Below are 26,374 nucleotides of genomic sequence, written 5' to 3'. Positions count from 1 at the left end.
TATACCGTTTGGGGACAGCCAAGGAGGCGTCAGCAGACAACACAGGTAAGTGTGTGCTTGTGTGTGTGTGTGTGTGTGTTTCCTATGCAGATCCTAAACCCAGTATCAAATGCAAGTAGGAGGAGTAAGAAGGGTTCCTGCCAAAGCCAGGTTATGGATTGCATTTAAAAATGGTCCATCAGAGTGAAATGGACTCCCATCTTCCTGCTTAGCAATAATGATATGGGTTTAGGGTCTGCTGTGTGTACTGGTGGGTGACTGCCACCCAGCCAGAGTGTGTATGGGAGGCTGCCAGCCAGCCTCCCTTCCTACAAGTAGTGATGGTGCATGTGAAGGGGACAGCGTTGGTTCCTCCCCTTTCACAGTTATCACTTCTCATTCTTCCTTTTGGCTGGTATCAAATGTGGTGTTTGTTTATATCAGTTTAATATCTGATATGTCCCCTATCTGGTAGCATATATTAAGTGCACCACCAGGGTTCAGTGTTGGAAAGAAAGATTACCTGTTTATCTGCTGCAGCTGCTTGCTGGCTAGTCCAGTGGGCCCCTACTGCAGGCAAAAGACAATAGGTGGTGCCGCTTGTGTCTGGCCCCTGTTGGAGCGACCAGGCACAGGACTGCTGCTGCTGAATGTCCTCTTTAATTGAATAAGCTCAGCAACCAGCACACCTGTGCAGGTTGGACATGACATGATAGGTAGCTGTCTTTCAGGTAGTGGGTGCTGAATCTTGTTAATTGACATGGGGGTGTCATTGCTGTTGATTGACCATGCATTGGTACTGTGGTATTGGAATAATAAAAACAAATGTTGCCAGCCAACCATCCATTGCAATAATGGATAGGACATCAGCTATGAGGCATTTGTTTGTACAAACTGCTGCTCACAACTAATGTTGTAATATAGTGTCTCCATCTGCTGGTGGTATTGAATAAGCAATAGTGCAATGATAGGGTCTGAAAAAGAAGAAAAATAAGAAGCAGCAGCATAGGAAAAAAGGAGGAAAACATGGAGAGAAGAAAAAAAGAAGGTTAAAAAAAAAGGTGAAAACATGTTTAAAAAAGTATTTCCATCTCTCTTTCTCTCTATATATGTATATATATATATATATATATATATATATATATAAAAGAAAAAAAATTATATATATATATATATATATATATATATATACATAAAGAGAGAGTGAAAGAGATAGATAGATATAGATAGATATAGATAGATATAGATAGATATAGATAGATATACATACATACATACATACATACATACATACATATGTGTGTATTGTTGGAGTTGCAAACATGGGTGCACTTGACAAACTCAGTGCGGCTATTCCCCATTGAAAGATTGTTGCATCCAGGACCCTTAGCACTGTGATATGCTACTCAATACCACTGGCATGGCCAGGTGTAAACAACATCTGACCTTTGTTGTGTATGTAACCATGGAGATTGTGATGTCACCTAGGCCCACCAAAGAACAGCCTTGTCAGAAGCAGCACTGCCATGATCAGAAGCAGCAGCACCATAAGTTTTCAAATAAGCTGGATTTAACCAAGACAAGTGAGTCCAATAGGATGCAGGTATGTCCTCTATCCTTACAGCTTCCCGTGGCTGTTGGTTTTATACCGTTTGGGGACAGCCAAGGAGGCGTCAGCAGACAACACAGGTAAGTGTGTGCTTGTGTGTGTGTGTGTGTGTGTGTGTGTGTTTCCTATGCAGATCCTAAACCCAGTATCAAATGCAAGTAGGAGGAGTAAGAAGGGTTCCTGCCAAAGCCAGGTTATGGATTGCATTTAAAAATGGTCCATCAGAGTGAAATGGACTCCCATCTTCCTGCTTAGCAATAATGATATGGGTTTAGGGCCTGCTGTGTGTACTGGTGGGTGACTGCCACCCAGCCAGAGTGTGTATGGGAGGCTGCCAGCCAGCCTACCTTCCTACAAGTAGTGATGGTGCATGTGAAGGGGACAGCGTTGGTTCCTCCCCTTTCACAGTTATCACTTCTCATTCTTCCTTTTGGCTGGTATCAAATGTGGTGTCTGTTTATATCAGTTTAATATCTGATATGTCCCCTATCTGGTAGCATATATTAAATGCACCACCAGGGTTCAGTGTTGGAAAGAAAGATTACCTGTTTATTTGCTGCAGCTGCTTGCTGGCTAGTCCAGTGGGCCCCTACTGCAGGCAAAAGACAATAGGTGGTGCCGCTTGTGTCTGGCCCCTGTTGGAGCGACCAGGCACAGGACTGCTGCTGCTGAATGTCCTCTTTAATTGAATAAGCTCAGCAACCAGCACACCTGTGCAGGTTGGACATGACATGATAGGTAGCTGTCTTTCAGGTAGTGGGTGCTGAATCTTGTTAATTGACATGGGGGTGTCATTGCTGTTGATTGACCATGCATTGGTACTGTGGTATTGGAATAATTAAAACAAATGTTGCCAGCCAGCCATCCATTGCAATAATGGATAGGACATCAGCTATGAGGCATTTGTTTGTACAAACTGCTGCTCACGACTAATGTTGTAATATAGTGTCTCCATCTGCTGGTGGTATTGAATAAGCAATAGTGCAATGATAGGGTCTGAAAAAGGAGTAAAATAAGAAGCAGCAGCATAGGAAAAAAGGAGGAAAGAAGGAAAACATGGAGAGAAGAAAAAAACAAGGTAAAAAAAAGGTGAAAACATGTTTAAAAAAGTATTTCCATCTCTCTCTCTCTCTCTATATATGTATATATATATATATATATATATATATATATATATATATATATTTAAAAGAAAAAAAAATTATATATATATATATATATATATATACATATAGAGAGAGAGAAAGAGATAGATAGATAGATAGATAGATAGATAGATAGATACACATACATACATACATACATACATACAACATACATACATACATATGTGTGTATTGTTGGAGTTGCAAACATGGGTGCACTTGACAAACTCAGTGCGGCTATTCCCCATTGAAAGATTGTTGCATCCAGGACCCTTAGCACTGTGATATGCTACTCAATACCACTGGCATGGCCAGGTGTAAACAACATCTGACCTTTGTTGTGTATGTAACCATGGAGATTGTGATGTCACCTAGGCCCACCAAAGAACAGCCTTGTCAGAAGCAGCACTGCCATGAGCAGAAGCAGCAGATCCATAGGTTTTCAAATAAGCTGGATTTAACCAAGACAAGTGAGTCCAATAGGATGCAGGTATGTCCTCTATCCTTACAGCTTCCCGTGGCTGTTGGTTTTATACCGTTTGGGGACAGCCAAGGAGGCGTCAGCAGGCAACACAGGTAAGTGTGTGCTTGTGTGTGTGTGTGTGTGTGTGTTTCCTATGCAGATCCTAAACCCAGTATCAAATGCAAGTAGGAGGAGTAAGAAGGGTTCCTGCCAAAGCCAGGTTATGGATTGCATTTAAAAATGGTCCATCAGAGTGAAATGGACTCCCATCTTCCTGCTTAGCAATAATGGTATGGGTTTAGGGCCTGCTGTGTGTACTGGTGGGTGACTGCCACCCAGCCAGAGTGTGTATGGGAGGCTGCCAGCCAGCCTACCTTCCTACAAGTAGTGATGGTGCATGTGAAGGGGACAGCGTTGGTTCCTCCCCTTTCACAGTTATCACTTCTCATTCTTCCTTTTGGCTGGTATCAAATGTGGTGTCTGTTTATATCAGTTTACTATCTGATATGTCCCCTAACTGGTAGCATATATTAAGTGCACCACCAGGGTTCAGTGTTGGAAAGAAAGATTACCTGTTTATTTACTGCTGCAGCTGCTTGCTGGCTAGTCCAGTGGGCCCCTACTGCAGGCAAAAGACAATAGGTGGTGCCGCTTGTGTCTGGCCCCTGTTGGAGCGACCAGGCACAGGACTGCTGCTGCTGAATGTCCTCTTTAATTGAATAAGCTCAGCAACCAGCACACCTGTGCAGGTTGGACATGACATGATAGGTAGCTGTCTTTCAGGTAGTGGGTGCTGAATCTTGTTAATTGACATGGGGGTGTCATTGCTGTTGATTGACCATGCATTGGTACTGTGGTATTGGAATAATTAAAACAAATGTTGCCAGCCAATCATCCATTGCAATAATGGATAGGACATCAGCTATGAGGCATTTGTTTGTACAAACTGCTGCTCACAACTAATGTTGTAATATAGTGTCTCCATCTGCTGGTGGTATTGAATAAGCAATAGTGCAATGATAGGGTCTGAAAAAGAAGAAAAATAAGAAGCAGCAGCATAGGAAAAAAGGAGGAAAGAAGGAAAACATGGAGAGAAGAAAAAAAGAAGGTTAAAAAAAAAGGTGAAAACATGTTTAAAAAAGTATTTCCATCTCTCTCTATAAATATATATATATATATATATATATATATATATATATATATATACATATAGAAAGAGAGAAAGAGATAGATAGATAGATACATAGATACATAGATAGATAGATAGATAGATAGATAGATACATACATACATACATACATACATACATACATACATACATACATACATACATATGTGTGTATTGTTGGAGTTGCAAACATGGGTGCACTTGACAAACTCAGTGCGGCAATTCCCCATTGAAAGATTGTTGCATCCAGGACCCTTAGCACTGTGATATGCTACTCAATACCACTGGCATGGCCAGGTGTAAACAACATCTGACCTTTGTTGTGTATGTAACCATGGAGATTGTGATGTCACCTAGGCCCACCAAAGAACAGCCTTGTCAGAAGCAGCACTGCCATGAGCAGAAGCAGCAGATCCATAGGTTTTCAAATAAGCTGGATTTAACCAAGACAAGTGAGTCCAATAGGATGCAGGTATGTCCTCTATCCTTACAGCTTCCCGTGGCTGTTGGTTTTATACCGTTTGGGGACAGCCAAGGAGGCGTCAGCAGGCAACACAGGTAAGTGTGTGCTTGTGTGTGTGTGTGTGTGTGTGTTTCCTATGCAGATCCTAAACCCAGTATCAAATGCAAGTAGGAGGAGTAAGAAGGGTTCCTGCCAAAGCCAGGTTATGGATTGCATTTAAAAATGGTCCAACAGAGTGAAATGGACTCCCATCTTCCTGCTTAGCAATAATGATATGGGTTTAGGGCCTGCTGTGTGTACTGGTGGGTGACTGCCACCCAGCCAGAGTGTGTATGGGAGGCTGCCAGCCAGCCTACCTTCCTACAAGTAGTGATGGTGCATGTGAAGGGGACAGCGTTGGTTCCTCCCCTTTCACAGTTATCACTTCTCATTCTTCCTTTTGGCTGGTATCAAATGTGGTGTCTGTTTATATCAGTTTAATATCTGATATGTCCCCTATCTGGTAGCATATATTAAATGCACCACCAGGGTTCAGTGTTGGAAAGAAAGATTACCTGTTTATTTGCTGCAGCTGCTTGCTGGCTAGTCCAGTGGGCCCCTACTGCAGGCAAAAGACAATAGGTGGTGCCGCTTGTGTCTGGCCCCTGTTGGAGCGACCAGGCACAGGACTGCTGCTGCTGAATGTCCTCTTTAATTGAATAAGCTCAGCAACCAGCACACCTGTGCAGGTTGGACATGACATGATAGGTAGCTGTCTTTCAGGTAGTGGGTGCTGAATCTTGTTAATTGACATGGGGGTGTCATTGCTGTTGATTGACCATGCATTGGTACTGTGGTATTGGAATAATTAAAACAAATGTTGCCAGCCAGCCATCCATTGCAATAATGGATAGGACATCAGCTATGAGGCATTTGTTTGTACAAACTGCTGCTCACGACTAATGTTGTAATATAGTGTCTCCATCTGCTGGTGGTATTGAATAAGCAATAGTGCAATGATAGGGTCTGAAAAAGGAGTAAAATAAGAAGCAGCAGCATAGGAAAAAAGGAGGAAAGAAGGAAAACATGGAGAGAAGAAAAAAAGAAGGTAAAAAAAAGGTGAAAACATGTTTAAAAAAGTATTTCCATCTCTCTCTCTCTCTATATATGTATATATATATATATTTATATATATATATATTTAAAAGAAAAAAAAAATATATATATATATATATATATATATATACATATAGAGAGAGAGAAAGAGATAGATAGATAGATAGATAGATACACATACATACATACATACATACATACAACATACATACATACATATGTGTGTATTGTTGGAGTTGCAAACATGGGTGCACTTGACAAACTCAGTGCGGCTATTCCCCATTGAAAGATTGTTGCATCCAGGACCCTTAGCACTGTGATATGCTACTCAATACCACTGGCATGGCCAGGTGTAAACAACATCTGACCTTTGTTGTGTATGTAACCATGGAGATTGTGATGTCACCTAGGCCCACCAAAGAACAGCCTTGTCAGAAGCAGCACTGCCATGATCAGAAGCAGCAGCACCATAAGTTTTCAAATAAGCTGGATTTAACCAAGACAAGTGAGTCCAATAGGATGCAGGTATGTCCTCTATCCTTACAGCTTCCCGTGGCTGTTGGTTTTATACCGTTTGGGGACAGCCAAGGAGGCGTCAGCAGGCAACACAGGTAAGTGTGTGCTTGTGTGTGTGTGTGTGTGTGTGTGTGTGTGTGTGTGTGTGTTTCCTATGCAGATCCTAAACCCAGTATCAAATGCAAGTAGGAGGAGTAAGAAGGGTTCCTGCCAAAGCCAGGTTATGGATTGCATTTAAAAATGGTCCATCAGAGTGAAATGGACTCCCATCTTCCTGCTTAGCAATAATGATATGGGTTTAGGGCCTGCTGTGTGTACTGGTGGGTGACTGCCACCCAGCCAGAGTGTGTATGGGAGGCTGCCAGCCAGCCTACCTTCCTACAAGTAGTGATGGTGCATGTGAAGGGGACAGCGTTGGTTCCTCCCCTTTCACAGTTATCACTTCTCATTCTTCCTTTTGGCTGGTATCAAATGTGGTGTCTGTTTATATCAGTTTAATATCTGATATGTCCCCTATCTGGTAGCATATATTAAATGCACCACCAGGGTTCAGTGTTGGAAAGAAAGATTACCTGTTTATTTGCTGCAGCTGCTTGCTGGCTAGTCCAGTGGGCCCCTACTGCAGGCAAAAGACAATAGGTGGTGCCGCTTGTGTCTGGCCCCTGTTGGAGCGACCAGGCACAGGACTGCTGCTGCTGAATGTCCTCTTTAATTGAATAAGCTCAGCAACCAGCACACCTGTGCAGGTTGGACATGACATGATAGGTAGCTGTCTTTCAGGTAGTGGGTGCTGAATCTTGTTAATTGACATGGGGGTGTCATTGCTGTTGATTGACCATGCATTGGTACTGTGGTATTGGAATAATTAAAACAAATGTTGCCAGCCAGCCATCCATTGCAATAATGGATAGGACATCAGCTATGAGGCATTTGTTTGTACAAACTGCTGCTCACGACTAATGTTGTAATATAGTGTCTCCATCTGCTGGTGGTATTGAATAAGCAATAGTGCAATGATAGGGTCTGAAAAAGGAGTAAAATAAGAAGCAGCAGCATAGGAAAAAAGGAGGAAAGAAGGAAAACATGGAGAGAAGAAAAAAACAAGGTAAAAAAAAGGTGAAAACATGTTTAAAAAAGTATTTCCATCTCTCTCTCTCTCTATATATGTATATATATATATATATATATATATATATATATATATATATTTAAAAGAAAAAAAAATTATATATATATATATATATATATATATACATATAGAGAGAGAGAAAGAGATAGATAGATAGATAGATAGATACACATACATACATACATACATACATACAACATACATACATACATATGTGTGTATTGTTGGAGTTGCAAACATGGGTGCACTTGACAAACTCAGTGCGGCTATTCCCCATTGAAAGATTGTTGCATCCAGGACCCTTAGCACTGTGATATGCTACTCAATACCACTGGCATGGCCAGGTGTAAACAACATCTGACCTTTGTTGTGTATGTAACCATGGAGATTGTGATGTCACCTAGGCCCACCAAAGAACAGCCTTGTCAGAAGCAGCACTGCCATGATCAGAAGCAGCAGCACCATAAGTTTTCAAATAAGCTGGATTTAACCAAGACAAGTGAGTCCAATAGGATGCAGGTATGTCCTCTATCCTTACAGCTTCCCGTGGCTGTTGGTTTTATACCGTTTGGGGACAGCCAAGGAGGCGTCAGCAGGCAACACAGGTAAGTGTGTGCTTGTGTGTGTGTGTGTTTCCTATGCAGATCCTAAACCCAGTATCAAATGCAAGTAGGAGGAGTAAGAAGGGTTCCTGCCAAAGCCAGGTTATGGATTGCATTTAAAAATGGTCCATCAGAGTGAAATGGACTCCCATCTTCCTGCTTAGCAATAATGATATGGGTTTAGGGCCTGCTGTGTGTACTGGTGGGTGACTGCCACCCAGCCAGAGTGTGTATGGGAGGCTGCCAGCCAGCCTACCTTCCTACAAGTAGTGATGGTGCATGTGAAGGGGACAGCGTTGGTTCCTCCCCTTTCACAGTTATCACTTCTCATTCTTCCTTTTGGCTGGTATCAAATGTGGTGTCTGTTTATATCAGTTTACTATCTGATATGTCCCCTATCTGGTAGCATATATTAAGTGCACCACCAGGGTTCAGTGTTGGAAAGAAAGATTACCTGTTTATTTACTGCTGCAGCTGCTTGCTGGCTAGTCCAGTGGGCCCCTACTGCAGGCAAAAGACAATAGGTGGTGCCGCTTGTGTCTGGCCCCTGTTGGAGCGACCAGGCACAGGACTGCTGCTGCTGAATGTCCTCTTTAATTGAATAAGCTCAGCAACCAGCACACCTGTGCAGGTTGGACATGACATGATAGGTAGCTGTCTTTCAGGTAGTGGGTGCTGAATCTTGTTAATTGACATGGGGGTGTCATTGCTGTTGATTGACCATGCATTGGTACTGTGGTATTGGAATAATTAAAACAAATGTTGCCAGCCAACCATCCATTGCAATAATGGATAGGACATCAGCTATGAGGCATTTGTTTGTACAAACTGCTGCTCACAACTAATGTTGTAATATAGTGTCTCCATCTGCTGGTGGTATTGAATAAGCAATAGTGCAATGATAGGGTCTGAAAAAAAAGAAAAATAAGAAGCAGCAGCATAGGAAAAAAGGAGGAAAGAAGGAAAACATGGAGAGAAGAAAAAAAGGTTAAAAAAAAAGGTGAAAACATGTTTAAAAAAGTATTTCCATCTCTCTCTCTCTCTCTATAAATATATATATATATATATATATATATATATATATACATATAGAAAGAGAGAAAGATATAGATAGATAGATAGATAGATACATAGATACATACATACATACATACATACATACATACATACATACATATGTGTGTATTGTTGGAGTTGCAAACATGGGTGCACTTGACAAACTCAGTGCGGCTATTCCCCATTGAAAGATTGTTGCATCCAGGACCCTTAGCACTGTGATATGCTACTCAATACCACTGGCATGGCCAGGTGTAAACAACATCTGACCTTTGTTGTGTATGTAACCATGGAGATTGTGATGTCACCTAGGCCCACCAAAGAACAGCCTTGTCAGAAGCAGCACTGCCATGAGCAGAAGCAGCAGATCCATAGGTTTTCAAATAAGCTGGATTTAACCAAGACAAGTGAGTCCAATAGGATGCAGGTATGTCCTCTATCCTTACAGCTTCCCGTGGCTGTTGGTTTTATACCGTTTGGGGACAGCCAAGGAGGCGTCAGCAGGCAACACAGGTAAGTGTGTGCTTGTGTGTGTGTGTGTGTGTGTGTGTGTGTTTCCTATGCAGATCCTAAACCCAGTATCAAATGCAAGTAGGAGGAGTAAGAAGGGTTCCTGCCAAAGCCAGGTTATGGATTGCATTTAAAAATGGTCCATCAGAGTGAAATGGACTCCCATCTTCCTGCTTAGCAATAATGATATGGGTTTAGGGCCTGCTGTGTGTACTGGTGGGTGACTGCCACCCAGCCAGAGTGTGTATGGGAGGCTGCCAGCCAGCCTACCTTCCTACAAGTAGTGATGGTGCATGTGAAGGGGACAGCGTTGGTTCCTCCCCTTTCACAGTTATCACTTCTCATTCTTCCTTTTGGCTGGTATCAAATGTGGTGTCTGTTTATATCAGTTTACTATCTGATATGTCCCCTATCTGGTAGCATATATTAAATGCACCACCAGGGTTCAGTGTTGGAAAGAAAGATTACCTGTTTATTTACTGCTGCAGCTGCTTGCTGGCTAGTCCAGTGGGCCCCTACTGCAGGCAAAAGACAATAGGTGGTGCCGCTTGTGTCTGGCCCCTGTTGGAGCGACCAGGCACAGGACTGCTGCTGCTGAATGTCCTCTTTAATTGAATAAGCTCAGCAACCAGCACACCTGTGCAGGTTGGACATGACATGATAGGTAGCTGTCTTTCAGGTAGTGGGTGCTGAATCTTGTTAATTGACATGGGGGTGTCATTGCTGTTGATTGACCATGCATTGGTACTGTGGTATTGGAATAATTAAAACAAATGTTGCCAGCCAATCATCCATTGCAATAATGGATAGGACATCAGCTATGAGGCATTTGTTTGTACAAACTGCTGCTCACAACTAATGTTGTAATATAGTGTCTCCATCTGCTGGTGGTATTGAATAAGCAATAGTGCAATGATAGGGTCTGAAAAAGAAGAAAAATAAGAAGCAGCAGCATAGGAAAAAAGGAGGAAAGAAGGAAAACATGGAGAGAAGAAAAAAAGAAGGTTAAAAAAAAAGGTGAAAACATGTTTAAAAAAGTATTTCCATCTCTCTCTCTCTCTCTATAAATATATATATATATATATATATATATATATATACATATAGAAAGAGAGAAAGAGATAGATAGATAGATAGATACATAGATACATACATACATACATACATACATACATATGTGTGTATTGTTGGAGTTGCAAACATGGGTGCACTTGACAAACTCAGTGCGGCTATTCCCCATTGAAAGATTGTTGCATCCAGGACCCTTAGCACTGTGATATGCTACTCAATACCACTGGCATGGCCAGGTGTAAACAACATCTGACCTTTGTTGTGTATGTAACCATGGAGATTGTGATGTCACCTAGGCCCACCAAAGAACAGCCTTGTCAGAAGCAGCACTGCCATGAGCAGAAGCAGCAGATCCATAGGTTTTCAAATAAGCTGGATTTAACCAAGACAAGTGAGTCCAATAGGATGCAGGTATGTCCTCTATCCTTACAGCTTCCCGTGGCTGTTGGTTTTATACCGTTTGGGGACAGCCAAGGAGGCGTCAGCAGGCAACACAGGTAAGTGTGTGCTTGTGTGTGTGTGTGTGTGTGTGTTTCCTATGCAGATCCTAAACCCAGTATCAAATGCAAGTAGGAGGAGTAAGAAGGGTTCCTGCCAAAGCCAGGTTATGGATTGCATTTAAAAATGGTCCATCAGAGTGAAATGGACTCCCATCTTCCTGCTTAGCAATAATGATATGGGTTTAGGGTCTGCTGTGTGTACTGGTGGGTGACTGCCACCCAGCCAGAGTGTGTATGGGAGGCTGCCAGCCAGCCTCCCTTCCTACAAGTAGTGATGGTGCATGTGAAGGGGACAGCGTTGGTTCCTCCCCTTTCACAGTTATCACTTCTCATTCTTCCTTTTGGCTGGTATCAAATGTGGTGTCTGTTTATATCAGTTTAATATCTGATATGTCCCCTATCTGGTAGCATATATTAAATGCACCACCAGGGTTCAGTGTTGTAAAGAAAGATTACCTGTTTATTTGCTGCAGCTGCTTGCTGACTAGTCCAGTGGGCCCCTACTGCAGGCAAAAGACAATAGGTGGTGCCGCTTGTGTCTGGCCCCTGTTGGAGCGACCAGGCACAGGACTGCTGCTGCTGAATGTCCTCTTTAATTGAATAAGCTCAGCAACCAGCACACCTGTGCAGGTTGGACATGACATGATAGGTAGCTGTCTTTCAGGTAGTGGGTGCTGAATCTTGTTAATTGACATGGGGGTGTCATTGCTGTTGATTGACCATGCATTGGTACTGTGGTATTGGAATAATTAAAACAAATGTTGCCAGCCAGCCATTCCTTGCAATAATGGATAGGACATCAGCTATGAGGCATTTGTTTGTACAAACTGCTGCTCACGACTAATGTTGTAATATAGTGTCTCCATCTGCTGGTGGTATTGAATAAGCAATAGTGCAATGATAGGATCTGAAAAAGGAGTAAAATAAGAAGCAGCAGCATAGGAAAAAAGGAGGAAAGAAGGAAAACATGGAGAGAAGAAGAAAAGAAGGTAAAAAAAAGGTGAAAACATGTTTAAAAAAGTATTTCCATCTCTCTCTATATATGTATATATATAGTTACATAGTTAGTATGGTTGAAAAAAGACATACGTCCATCAAGTCCAACCAGGGGATTGAAGGGAAGGATGTAAGGGGATAAGGGAAAGGGATGTAGTTTTATAATTCTGCATAAGCATTAATGTTATTTTGTTCCAGGAATGTATCTAACCCTGCTTTAAAGCTGTTAATTGTTCCTGCTGTGACCAGTTCCTGAGGTAGACCGTTCCATAAATTCACAGTCCTCACGGTAAAGAAGGCGTGCCGCCCCTTTAGACTAAACCTTTTCTTCTCCAGACGGAGGGAGTGCCCCCTCGTCCTTTGGGGGGGTTTAACCTGGAACAGTTTTTCTCCATATTTTTTGTATGGGCCATTTATATACTTATATACGTTTATCATATCCCCCCTTAAACGTCTCTTCTCAAGACTAAACAATTGTAACTCCTTTAATCGCTCCTCATAGCTAAGATGTTCCATGCCCCATATTAGTTTAGTCGCGCGTCTCTGCACCCTTTCCAACTCCGCAGTGTCCCTTTTATGAACAGGCGACCAAAACTGAACAGCATATTCCAGGTGAGGCCGTACCAATGCTTTATAAAGGGGGAGTATTATGTCCCTGCCCCTCGAGTCCATGCCTCTTTTTATACATGACAATATCCTGCCGGCTTTGGAAGCAGCAGCCTGACATTGCATGCTATTCTGTAGTCTGTGATCTACAAGTACACCCAGATCCTTCTCTACCAGTGACTCTGCCAGTTTAATCCCCCCTAAGACATACGATGCATGCAGGTTATTAGTACCCAGATGCATAACTTTACATTTATCCACATTGAACCTCATTTGCCAAGTGGATGCCCAGACACTTAGTCTATCCAAGTCATCTTGTAACTTATGCACATCCTCTATAGACTGTACCGTGCTACAAAGCTTGGTGTCATCTGCAAAGATAGAAACAGAGCTGTTAATACCATCCTCTATATCATTGATAAATAAATTAAACAGCAGCGGTCCCAGTACTGAACCTTGGGGTACACCACTAATAACCGGGGACCAATCAGAGTACGAATCATTGACCACCACTCTCTGGGTACGATCCATGAGCCAGTGTTCAATCCAGTTACAAACTAAAGTTTCCAAGCCCAAGGACCTTAACTTACCTGTCAGATGTCTGTGAGGGACAGTATCAAACGCTTTGGCAAAATCCAGAAACACTATATCCACAGCCATTCCTCTGTCAAGGCTTCTACTCACCTCTTCATAAAAGCAAATTAGATTGGTTTGACAACTTCTATCCTTAGTAAACCCATGCTGGCTATCACTTATAATACTATTATCCCCTATGTATTCCTGTATGTAATCTCTTATAAGTCCTTCAAACAATTTACCCACAATGCACGTTAGACTTACCGGTCTATAATTGCCTGGCGAAGACCTAGAGCCCTTCTTGAAGATTGGTACCACATTAGCCTTGCGCCAGTCCCTTGGCACAATACCAGACACCAGAGAATCTCTAAATATCATGAACAACGGTACAGATATTACTGAACTTACCTCTCTAAGAACTCTTGGGTGTAGTCCATCCGGCCCTGGAGATTTGCTTACATTTACTTTACTTAACTTACCTTGTACCATCTCTACATTAAGCCAGTTCAATACATTATATGATGTGTTACCAGCACTGACCTGGCCAATGTCAGCTCCTTCTTCCATAGTATATACAGAACTAAAGAACCCATTCAGTAGCTCCGCCTTCTCTTGATCGCCCGTGACAACCTCCCCATTATCATTATTAAGGGGTCCTACATGCTCTGTCCTTGGTTTTTTTGTATTTATATATCTAAAAAAATATTTAGGATTAGTTTTGCTTTCTTCGGCCACCTGTCTCTCATTTTGAATTTTTGCTGTTTTTATTACATTTTTACAGATTTTATTAAGCTCCTTGTACTGTTTAAATGTTATAGCTGACCCATCAGATTTGTATTTTTTGAAGGCTATTTTTTTGTTGTTTATTGCTCTTTTAACCTCATTTGTCAGCCATGTAGGATTTAGTTTTAATCGTTTATATTTGTTCCCCTTTGGTATATATTTAGCTGTATAGTTATTTAGAGTTGATTTAAAGATGTCCCATTTACCTTCTGCATCAGCATTTGAGAACACCTCCCCCCAGTCTATGTCCTGTAGTGCAGCCCTCAACCCAGGGAAGTTTGCCTTTTTAAAGTTATGTTTTTGCTTTCCCCGTCTGTCTTTGTTTTCTACATTTTAAGTCAAAAGTAACTATATTGTGGTCGCTATTACCAAGGTTTTCCCGCACAGTTACATTACCAACCAGCTCTGCGTTGTTGAAAATGATCAGATCCAACAAGGCATCACTTCTTGTTGGGTCCTCCACAAACTGGCCCAGAAAATTATCCTGCAATAAATTTAGGAATTGTCGCCCCTTTGTAGTTTTAGCCAACCCCGGACCCCAATCTATATCTGGATAGTTAAAATCTCCCATTATTACCACTGTACCTGCCCGGGCGGCCCTCTCTATTTGTTTATACAGCCGACCTTCTATCTCTTCAGTGATATTAGGGGGTCTGTAAATTACACCAAATATTATTTTTTCAGTATTTCCCTCCTTTTGTAATTCTACCCACAGTGATTCCACCTCATCAGAATCATCACACACTATGGCATCGTTCACACTGACTTTCATACCACTTCTTACATACAGACAGACTCCACCACCTTTTCTGTTCATTCTATCCTTGCGAAACAATGTAAACCCCTGCAGATTGACAGCCCAGTCATGCGAGGAGTCCAGCCATGTCTCAGTGACCCCAACTATATCAATATGTTCCTCCAGTATCAAGGCCTCAAGCTCCCCCATTTTATTTGCTAGGCTTCTGGCATTTGTGAACATACACTTTACATTTCCATTAAGTTTTACACATATAGTCTCACTAATGGGATTTTCAGAGTTATTGGGGTTAATGTCATTTTTTGAGTTATAAGGGCTAATTGTACTATTTAAGTTATTGGGGCTAATGGGATTTTTTGAGTTATTGGGTCTAACGTTATTATTTAAGTTATTGGGGCTAATGGGATTTTTTGCGTTATTGCGTCTAACGTTGTTATTTAAGTTATTGGGGCTAACGGTATTTTTTGAGTTAATGGGGCTTATTGTAGTTATTGAGTTATTGGGGCTAATGGAATTTTTTGAATTATTGGGATTACAATTTTTCGGGCTACATTTATTTTTACAGCTGGTTTGTAACGCATGAATCTCCTTATCCACTGTTCTTAACCTCCCCCCACAGGACTCCTCTCCACCCGCCATTATGTCCTGACCCCTCTCTAACCTATCCATCCCACTGTCTGCTTTCTTTGCTTTATTATCCTCCCCCCACTCACCTAGTTTAAATACATATATATATATATTTAAAAGAAAAAAAAATTATTTATATATATATATATATATATATATATATATACATATAGAGAGAGAGAGAAAGAGATAGATAGATAGATAGATACACATACATACATACATACATACATACATACATACATACATATGTGTGTATTGTTGGAGTTGCAAACATGGGTGCACTTGACAAACTCAGTGCGGCTATTCCCCATTGAAAGATTGTTGCATCCAGGACCCTTAGCACTGTGATATGCTACTCAATACCACTGGCATGGCCAGGTGTAAACAACATCTGACCTTTGTTGTGTATGTAACCATGGAGATTGTGATGTCACCTAGGCCCACCAAAGAACAGCCTTGTCAGAAGCAGCACTGCCATGATCAGAAGCAGCAGCACCATAAGTTTTCAAATAAGCTGGATTTAACCAAGACAAGTGAGTCCAATAGGATGCAGGTATGTCCTCTATCCTTACAGCTTCCCGTGGCTGTTGGTTTTATACCGTTTGGGGACAGCCAAGGAGGCGTCAGCAGGCAACACAGGTAAGTGTGTGCTTGTGTGTGTGTGTGTGTGTGTTTCCTATGCAGATCCTACGCCCAGTATCAAATGCAAGTAGGAGGAGTAAGAAGGGTTCCTGCCAAAGCCAGGTTATGGATTGCATTTAAAAATGGTCCATCAGAGTGAAATGGACTCCCATCTTCCTGCTTAGCAATAATGATATGGGTTTAGGGCCTGCTGTGTGTACTGGTGGGTGACTGCCACCCAGCCAGAGTGTGTATGGGAGGCTGCCAGCCAGCCTCCCTTCCTACAAGTAGTGATGGTGCATGTGAAGGGGACAGCGTTGGTTCCTCCCCTTTCACAGTTATCACTTCTCATTCTTCCTTTTGGCTGGTATCAAATGTGGTGTCTGTTTATATCAGTTTAATATCTGATATGTCCCCTATCTGGTAGCATATATTAAGTGCACCACCAGGGTTCAGTGTTGGAAAGAAAGATTACCTGTTTATTTGCTGCTGCAGCTGCTTGCTGGCTAGTCCAGTGGGCCCCTACTGCAGGCAAAAGACAATAGGTGGTGCCGCTTGTGTCTGGCCCCTGTTGGAGCGACCAGACACAGGACTGCTGCTGCTGAATGTCCTCTTTAATTGAATAAGCTCAGCAACCAGCACACCTGTGCAGGTTGGACATGACATGATAGGTAGCTGTCTTTCAGGTAGTGGGTGCTGAATCTTGTTAATTGACATGGGGGTGTCATTGCTGTTGATTGACCATGCATTGGTACTGTGGTATTGGAATAATAAAAACAAATGTTGCCAGCCAACCATCCATTGCAATAATGGATAGGACATCAGCTATGAGGCATTTGTTTGTACAAACTGCTGCTCACAACTAATGTTGTAATATAGTGTCTCCATCTGCTGGTGGTATTGAATAAGCAATAGTGCAATGATAGGGTCTGAAAAAGAAGAAAAAGAAGAAGCAGCAGCATAGGAAAAAAGGAGGAAAGAAGGAAAACATGGAGAGAAGAAAAAAAGAAGGTTAAAAAAAAGGTGAAAACATGTTTAAAAAAGTATTTCCATCTCTCTCTCTCTATATATGTATATATATATATATATATATATATATATATATATATATATAAAAGAAAAAAAATTATATATATATATATATATATATATATATATACATAAAGAGAGAGTGAAAGAGATAGATAGATAGATAGATATAGATAGATATAGATAGATACACATAGATACACATAGATACACATAGATACACATAGATACACATACATACATACATACATACATACATATGTGTGTATTGTTGGAGTTGCAAACATGGGTGCACTTGACAAACTCAGTGCGGCTATTCCCCATTGAAAGATTGTTGCATCCAGGACCCTTAGCACTGTGATATGCTACTCAATACCACTGACATGGCCAGATGTAAACAACATCTGACCTTTGTTGTGTATGTAACCATGGAGATTGTGATGTCACCTAGGCCCACCAAAGAACAGCCTTGTCAGAAGCAGCACTGCCATGAGCACAAGCAGCAGCACCATAGGTTTTCAAATAAGCTGGATTTAACCAAGACAAGTGAGTCCAATAGGATGCAGGTATGTCCTCTATCCTTACAGTTTCCCGTGGCTGTTGGTTTTATACCGTTTGGGGACAGCCAAGGAGGCGTCAGCAGGCAACATAGGTAAGTGTGTGCTTGTGTGTGTGTGTGTGTGTATTTCCTATGCAGATCCTAAACCCAGTATCAAATGCAAGTAGGAGGAGTAAGAAGGGTTCCTGCCAAAGCCAGGTTATGGATTGCATTTAAAAATGGTCCATCAGAGTGAAATGGACTCCCATCTTCCTGCTTAGCAATAATGATATGGGTTTAGGGCCTGCTGTGTGTACTAGTGGGTGACTGCCACCCAGCCAGAGTGTGTATGGGAGGCTGCCAGCCAGCCTCCCTTCCTACAAGTAGTGATGGTGCATGTGGAGGGGACAGCGTTGGTTCCTCCCCTTTCACAGTTATCACTTCTCATTCTTCCTTTTGGCTGGTATCAAATGTGGTGTCTGTTTATATCAGTTTAATATCTGATATGTCCCCTATCTGGTAGCATATATTAAGTGCACCACCAGGGTTCAGTGTTGGAAAGAAAGATTACCTGTTTATTTGCTGCTGCAGCTGCTTGCTGGCTAGTCCAGTGGGCCCCTACTGCAGGCAAAAGACAATAGTTGGTGCCGCTTGTGTCTGGCCCCTGTTGGAGCGACCAGGCACAGGACTGCTGCTGCTGAATGTCCTCTTTAATTGAATAAGCTCAGCAACCAGCACACCTGTGCAGGTTGGACATGACATGATAGGTAGCTGTCTTTCAGGTAGTGGGTGCTGAATCTTGTTAATTGACATGGGGGTGTCATTGCTGTTGATTGACCATGCATTGGTACTGTGGTATTGGAATAATAAAAACAAATGTTGCCAGCCAACCATCCATTGCAATAATGGATAGGACATCAGCTATGAGGCATTTGTTTGTACAAACTGCTGCTCACAACTAATATTGTAATATAGTGTCTCCATCTGCTGGTGGTATTGAATAAGCAATAGTGCAATGATAGGGTCTGAAAAAGAAGAAAAATAAGAAGCAGCAGCATAGGAAAAAAGGAGGAAAACATGGAGAGAAGAAAAAAAGAAGGTTAAAAAAAAAGGTGAAAACATGTTTAAAAAAGTATTTCCATCTCTCTTTCTCTCTATATATGTATGTATATATATATATATATATATATATATATATATATATATATATATAAAAGAAAAAAAAATTATATATATATACATAAAGAGAGAGTGAAAGAGATAGATAGATATAGATAGATATAGATAGATACACATAGATACACATAGATACACATAGATACACATAGATACACATAGATACACATAGATACACATAGATACACATACATACATACATACATACATACATATGTGTGTATTGTTGGAGTTGCAAACATGGGTGCACTTGACAAACTCAGTGCGGCTATTCCCCATTGAAAGATTGTTGCATCCAGGACCCTTAGCACTGTGATATGCTACTCAATACCACTGGCATGGCCAGATGTAAACAACATCTGACCTTTGTTGTGTATGTAACCATGGAGATTGTGATGTCACCTAGGCCCACCAAAGAACAGCCTTGTCAGAAGCAGCACTGCCATGAGCAGAAGCAGCAGCACCATAGGTTTTCAAATAAGCTGGATTTAACCAAGACAAGTGAGTCCAATAGGATGCAGGTATGTCCTCTATCCTTACAGCTTCCCGTGGCTGTTGGTTTTATACCGTTTGGGGACAGCAAAGGAGGCGTCAGCAGGCAACACAGGTAAGTGTGTGCTTGTGTGTGTGTGTGTGTGTGTGTGTGTGTGTGTATTTCCTATGCAGATCCTAAACCCAGTATCAAATGCAAGTAGGAGGAGTAAGAAGGGTTCCTGCCAAAGCCAGGTTATGGATTGCATTTAAAAATGGTCCATCAGAGTGAAATGGACTCCCATCTTCCTGCTTAGCAATAATGATATGGGTTTAGGGCCTGCTGTGTGTACTGGTGGGTGACTGCCACCCAGCCAGAGTGTGTATGGGAGGCTGCCAGCCAGCCTACCTTCCTACAAGTAGTGATGGTGCATGTGAAGGGGACAGCCTTGGTTCCTCCCCTTTCACAGTTATCACTTCTCATTCTTCCTTTTGGCTGGTATCAAATGTGGTGTCTGTTTATAACAGTTTACTATCTGATATGTCCCCTATCTGGTAGCATATATTAAGTGCACCACCAGGGTTCAGTGTTGGAAAGAAAGATTACCTGTTTATTTACTGCTGCAGCTGCTTGCTGGCTAGTCCAGTGGCCCCCTACTGCAGGCAAAAGACAATAGGTAGTGCCGCTTGTGTCTGGCCCCTGTTGGAGCGACCAGGCACAGGACTGCTGCTGCTGAATGTCCTCTTTAATTGAATAAGCTCAGCAACCAGCACACCTGTGCAGGTTGGACATGACATGATAGGTAGCTGTCTTCCAGGTAGTGGGTGCTGAATCTTGTTAATTGACATGGGGGTGTCATTGCTGTTGATTGACCATGCATTGGTACTGTGGTATTGGAATAATAAAAACAAATGTTGCCAGCCAACCATCCATTGCAATAATGGATAGGACATCAGCTATGAGGCATTTGTTTGTACAAACTGCTGCTCACAACTAATGTTGTAATATAGTGTCTCCATCTGCTGGTGGTATTGAATAAGCAATAGTGCAATGATAGGGTCTGAAAAAGAAGAAAAATAAGAAGCAGCAGCATAGGAAAAAAGGAGGAAAGAAGGAAAACATGGAGAGAAGAAAAAAAGAAGGTTAAAAAAAAAGGTGAAAACATGTTTAAAAAAGTATTTCCATCTCTCTCTCTCTCTATATATGTATATATATATATATATATATATATATATATTTAAAAGAAAAAAAAATTATATATATATATATATATATATATACATATAGAAAGAGAGAAAGAGATAGATAGATAGATAGATAGATACATACATACATACATACATACATACATATGTGTGTATTGTTGGAGTTGCAAACATGGGTGCACTTGACAAACTCAGTGCGGCTATTCCCCATTGAAAGATTGTTGCATCCAGGACCCTTAGCACTGTGATATGCTACTCAATACCACTGGCATGGCCAGGTGTAAACAACATCTGACCTTTGTTGTGTATGTAACCATGGAGATTGTGATGTCACCTAGGCCCACCAAAGAACAGCCTTGTCAGAAGCAGCACTGCCATGAGCAGAAGCAGCAGATCCATAGGTTTTCAAATAAGCTGGATTTAACCAAGACAAGTGAGTCCAATAGGATGCAGGTATGTCCTCTATCCTTACAGCTTCCCGTGGCTGTTGGTTTTATACCGTTTGGGGACAGCCAAGGAGGCGTCAGCAGGCAACACAGGTAAGTGTGTGCTTGTGTGTGTGTGTGTGTGTGTTTCCTATGCAGATCCTAAACCCAGTATCAAATGCAAGTAGGAGGAGTAAGAAGGGTTCCTGCCAAAGCCAGGTTATGGATTGCATTTAAAAATGGTCCATCAGAGTGAAATGGACTCCCATCTTCCTGCTTAGCAATAATGATATGGGTTTAGGGTCTGCTGTGTGTACTGGTGGGTGACTGCCACCCAGCCAGAGTGTGTATGGGAGGCTGCCAGCCAGCCTCCCTTCCTACAAGTAGTGATGGTGCATGTGAAGGGGACAGCGTTGGTTCCTCCCCTTTCACAGTTATCACTTCTCATTCTTCCTTTTGGCTGGTATCAAATGTGGTGTCTGTTTATATCAGTTTAATATCTGATATGTCCCCTATCTGGTAGCATATATTAAATGCACCACCAGGGTTCAGTGTTGGAAAGAAAGATTACCTGTTTATTTGCTGCAGCTGCTTGCTGGCTAGTCCAGTGGGCCCCTACTGCAGGCAAAAGACAATAGGTGGTGCCGCTTGTGTCTGGCCCCTGTTGGAGCGACCAGGCACAGGACTGCTGCTGCTGAATGTCCTCTTTAATTGAATAAGCTCAGCAACCAGCACACCTGTGTAGGTTGGACATGACATGATAGGTAGCTGTCTTTCAAGTAGTGGGTGCTGAATCTTGTTAATTGACATGGGGGTGTCATTGCTGTTGATTGACCATGCATTGGTACTGTGGTATTGGAATAATAAAAACAAATGTTGCCAGCCAGCCATCCATTGCAATAATGGATAGGACATCAGCTATGAGGCATTTGTTTGTACAAACTGCTGCTCACGACTAATGTTGTAATATAGTGTCTCCATCTGCTGGTGGTATTGAATAAGCAATAGTGCAATGATAGGGTCTGAAAAAGGAGTAAAATAAGAAGCAGCAGCATAGGAAAAAAGGAGGAAAGAAGGAAAACATGGAGAGAAGAAAAAAAGAAGGTAAAAAAAAAGGTGAAAACATGTTTAAAAAAGTATTTCCATCTCTCTCTCTCTCTATATATGTATATATATATATATATATATATATTTAAAAGAAAAAAAAATTATATATATATATATATATATATATATATATATATACATATAGAGAGAGAGAAAGAGATAGATAGATAGATAGATAGATAGATAGATAGATAGATACACATACATACATACATACATACATACATACATATGTGTGTATTGTTGGAGTTGCAAACATGGGTGCACTTCACAAACTCAGTGCGGCTATTCCCCATTGAAAGATTGTTGCATCCAGGACCCTTAGCACTGTGATATGCTACTCAATACCACTGGCATGGCCAGGTGTAAACAACATCTGACCTTTGTTGTGTATGTAACCATGGAGATTGTGATGTCACCTAGGCCCACCAAAGAACAGCCTTGTCAGAAGCAGCACTGCCATGATCAGAAGCAGCGGCACCATAAGTTTTCAAATAAGCTGGATTTAACCAAGACAAGTGAGTCCAATAGGATGCAGGTATGTCCTCTATCCTTACAGCTTCCCGCGGCTGTTGGTTTTATATCGTTTGGGGACAGCCAAGGAGGCGTCAGCAGGCAACACAGGTAAGTGTGTGCTTGTGTGTGTGTGTGTGTGTGTTTCCTATGCAGATCCTAAACCCAGTATCAAATGCAAGTAGGAGGAGTAAGAAGGGTTCCTGCCAAAGCCAGGTTATGGATTGCATTTAAAAATGGTCCATCAGAGTGAAATGGACTCCCATCTTCCTGCTTAGCAATAATGATATGGGTTTAGGGCCTGCTGTGTGTACTGGTGGGTGACTGCCACCCAGCCAGAGTGTGTATGGGAGGCTGCCAGCCAGCCTACCTTCCTACAAGTAGTGATGGTGCATGTGAAGGGGACAGCGTTGGTTCCTCCCCTTTCACAGTTATCACTTCTCATTCTTCCTTTTGGTTGGTATCAAATGTGGTGTCTGTTTATATCAGTTTACTATCTGATATGTCCCCTATCTGGTAGCATATATTAAGTGCACCACCAGGGTTCAGTGTTGGAAAGAAAGATTACCTGTTTATTTACTGCTGCAGCTGCTTGCTGGCTAGTCCAGTGGGCCCCTACTGCAGGCAAAAGACAATAGGTGGTGCCGCTTGTGTCTGGCCCCTGTTGGAGCGACCAGGCACAGGACTGCTGCTGCTGAATGTCCTCTTTAATTGAATAAGCTCAGCAACCAGCACACCTGTGCAGGTTGGACATGACATGATAGGTAGCTGTCTTTCAGGTAGTGGGTGCTGAATCTTGTTAATTGACATGGGGGTGTCATTGCTGTTGATTGACCATGCATTGGTACTGTGGTATTGGAATAATAAAAACAAATGTTGCCAGCCAACCATCCATTGCAATAATGGATAGGACATCAGCTATGAGGCATTTGTTTGTACAAACTGCTGCTCACAACTAATGTTGTAATATAGTGTCTCCATCTGCTGGTGGTATTGAATAAGCAATAGTGCAATGATATGGTCTGAAAAAGAAGAAAAATAAGAAGCAGCAGCATAGGAAAAAAGGAGGAAAGAAGGAAAACATGGAGAGAAGAAAAAAAGAAGGTTAAAAAAAAAGGTGAAAACATGTTTAAAAAAGTATTTCCATCTCTCTCTCTCTCTATATATGTATAGATATATATATATATATATATATATATATATATTTAAAAGAAAAAAAAATTATATATATATATATATACACATATAGAGAGAGAGAAAGAGATAGATAGATACACATACATACATACATACATACATACAACATACATACATACATACATATGTGTGTATTGTTGGAGTTGCAAACATGGGTGCACTTGACAAACTCAGTGCGGCTATTCCCCATTGAAAGATTGTTGCATCCAGGACCCTTAGCACTGTGATATGCTACTCAATACCACTGGCATGGCCAGGTGTAAACAACATCTGACCTTTGTTGTGTATGTAACCATGGAGATTGTGATGTCACCTAGGCCCACCAAAGAACAGCCTTGTCAGAAGCAGCACTGCCATGATCAGAAGCAGCAGCACCATAAGTTTTCAAATAAGCTGGATTTAACCAAGACAAGTGAGTCCAATAGGATGCAGGTATGTCCTCTATCCTTACAGCTTCCCGTGGCTGTTGGTTTTATACCGTTTGGGGACAGCCAAGGAGGCGTCAGCAGGCAACACAGGTAAGTGTGTGCTTGTGTGTGTGTGTGTGTGTGTTTCCTATGCAGATCCTAAACCCAGTATCAAATGCAAGTAGGAGGAGTAAGAAGGGTTCCTGCCAAAGCCAGGTTATGGATTGCATTTAAAAATGGTCCATCAGAGTGAAATGGACTCCCATCTTCCTGCTTAGCAATAATGATATGGGTTTAGGGCCTGCTGTGTGTACTGGTGGGTGACTGCCACCCAGCCAGAGTGTGTATGGGAGGCTGCCAGCCAGCCTACCTTCCTACAAGTAGTGATGGTGCATGTGAAGGGGACAGCGTTGGTTCCTCCCCTTTCACAGTTATCACTTCTCATTCTTCCTTTTGGCTGGTATCAAATGTGGTGTCTGTTTATATCAGTTTACTATCTGATATGTCCCCTATCTGGTAGCATATATTAAGTGCACCACCAGGGTTCAGTGTTGGAAAGAAAGATTACCTGTTTATTTACTGCTGCAGCTGCTTGCTGGCTAGTCCAGTGGGCCCCTACTGCAGGCAAAAGACAATAGGTGGTGCCGCTTGTGTCTGGCCCCTGTTGGAGCGACCAGGCACAGGACTGCTGCTGCTGAATGTCCTCTTTAATTGAATAAGCTCAGCAACCAGCACACCTGTGCAGGTTGGACATGACATGATAGGTAGCTGTCTTTCAGGTAGTGGGTGCTGAATCTTGTTAATTGACATGGGGGTGTCATTGCTGTTGATTGACCATGCATTGGTACTGTGGTATTGGAATAATAAAAACAAATGTTGCCAGCCAACCATCCATTGCAATAATGGATAGGACATCAGCTATGAGGCATTTGTTTGTACAAACTGCTGCTCACAACTAATGTTGTAATATAGTGTCTCCATCTGCTGGTGGTATTGAATAAGCAATAGTGCAATGATAGGGTCTGAAAAAGAAGAAAAATAAGAAGCAGCAGCATAGGAAAAAAGGAGGAAAGAAGGAAAACATGGAGAGAAGAAAAAAAGAAGGTTAAAAAAAAGGTGAAAACATGTTTAAAAAAGTATTTCCATCTCTCTCTCTATATATATATATGTATATATATATATATATATATATATTTAAAAGAAAAAAAAAAATATATATATATATATATATATATATACATATAGAAAGAGAGAAAGAAATAGATAGATACATACATACATACATACATACATACATTACATACATTACATACATTACATACATACATACATACATACATACATACATACATATGTGTGTATTGTTGGAGTTGCAAACATGGGTGCACTTGACAAACTCAGTGCGGCTATTCCCCATTGAAAGATTGTTGCATCCAGGACCCTTAGCAGTGTGATATGCTACTCAATTCCACTGGCATGGCCAGGTGTAAACAACATCTGACCTTTGTTGTGTATGTAACCATGGAGATTGTGATGTCACCTAGGCCCACCAAAGAACAGCCTTGTCAGAAGCAGTACTGCCATGAGCAGAAGCAGCAGATCCATAGGTTTTCAAATAAGCTGGATTTAACCAAGACAAGTGAGTCCAATAGGATGCAGGTATGTCCTCTATCCTTACAGCTTCCCGTGGCTGTTGGTTTTATACCGTTTGGGGACAGCCAAGGAGGCGTCAGCAGGCAACACAGGTAAGTGTGTGCTTGTGTGTGTGTGTGTGTGTGTGTGTGTGTGTTTTCTATGCAGATCCTAAACCCAGTATCAAATGCAAGTAGGAGGAGTAAGAAGGGTTCCTGCCAAAGCCAGGTTATGGATTGCATTTAAAAATGGTCCATCAGAGTGAAATGGACTCCCATCTTCCTGCTTAGCAATAATGATATGGGTTTAGGGTCTGCTGTGTGTACTGGTGGGTGACTGCCACCCAGCCAGAGTGTGTATGGGAGGCTGCCAGCCAGCCTCCCTTCCTACAAGTAGTG

The 26,374-nt window shown here is 41.7% G+C and overlaps 5 pseudogenes; all 5 read left to right on the top strand.

The window, feature by feature from the left end:
• Positions 1–2,003: 2,003 nt before the first annotated feature.
• On the top strand, positions 2,004–2,106 carry LOC130304963 (U2 spliceosomal RNA; annotated as a pseudogene).
• Positions 2,107–5,251: 3,145 nt separating this feature from the next.
• On the top strand, positions 5,252–5,354 carry LOC130304962 (U2 spliceosomal RNA; annotated as a pseudogene).
• Positions 5,355–6,880: 1,526 nt separating this feature from the next.
• Positions 6,881–6,983, top strand: LOC130304961 (U2 spliceosomal RNA; annotated as a pseudogene).
• A 4,649-nt stretch (positions 6,984–11,632) lies between these two features.
• Positions 11,633–11,735, top strand: LOC130304954 (U2 spliceosomal RNA; annotated as a pseudogene).
• Positions 11,736–21,561: 9,826 nt separating this feature from the next.
• Positions 21,562–21,664, top strand: LOC130304960 (U2 spliceosomal RNA; annotated as a pseudogene).
• The last annotated feature ends 4,710 nt before the right edge of the window (positions 21,665–26,374 follow it).

Source organism: Hyla sarda, unplaced genomic scaffold, assembly GCF_029499605.1.
Source record: "Hyla sarda isolate aHylSar1 unplaced genomic scaffold, aHylSar1.hap1 scaffold_130, whole genome shotgun sequence".
Taxonomy (NCBI): domain Eukaryota; kingdom Metazoa; phylum Chordata; class Amphibia; order Anura; family Hylidae; genus Hyla; species Hyla sarda.
This window is presented reverse-complemented; position numbering and strand designations above follow the sequence as displayed.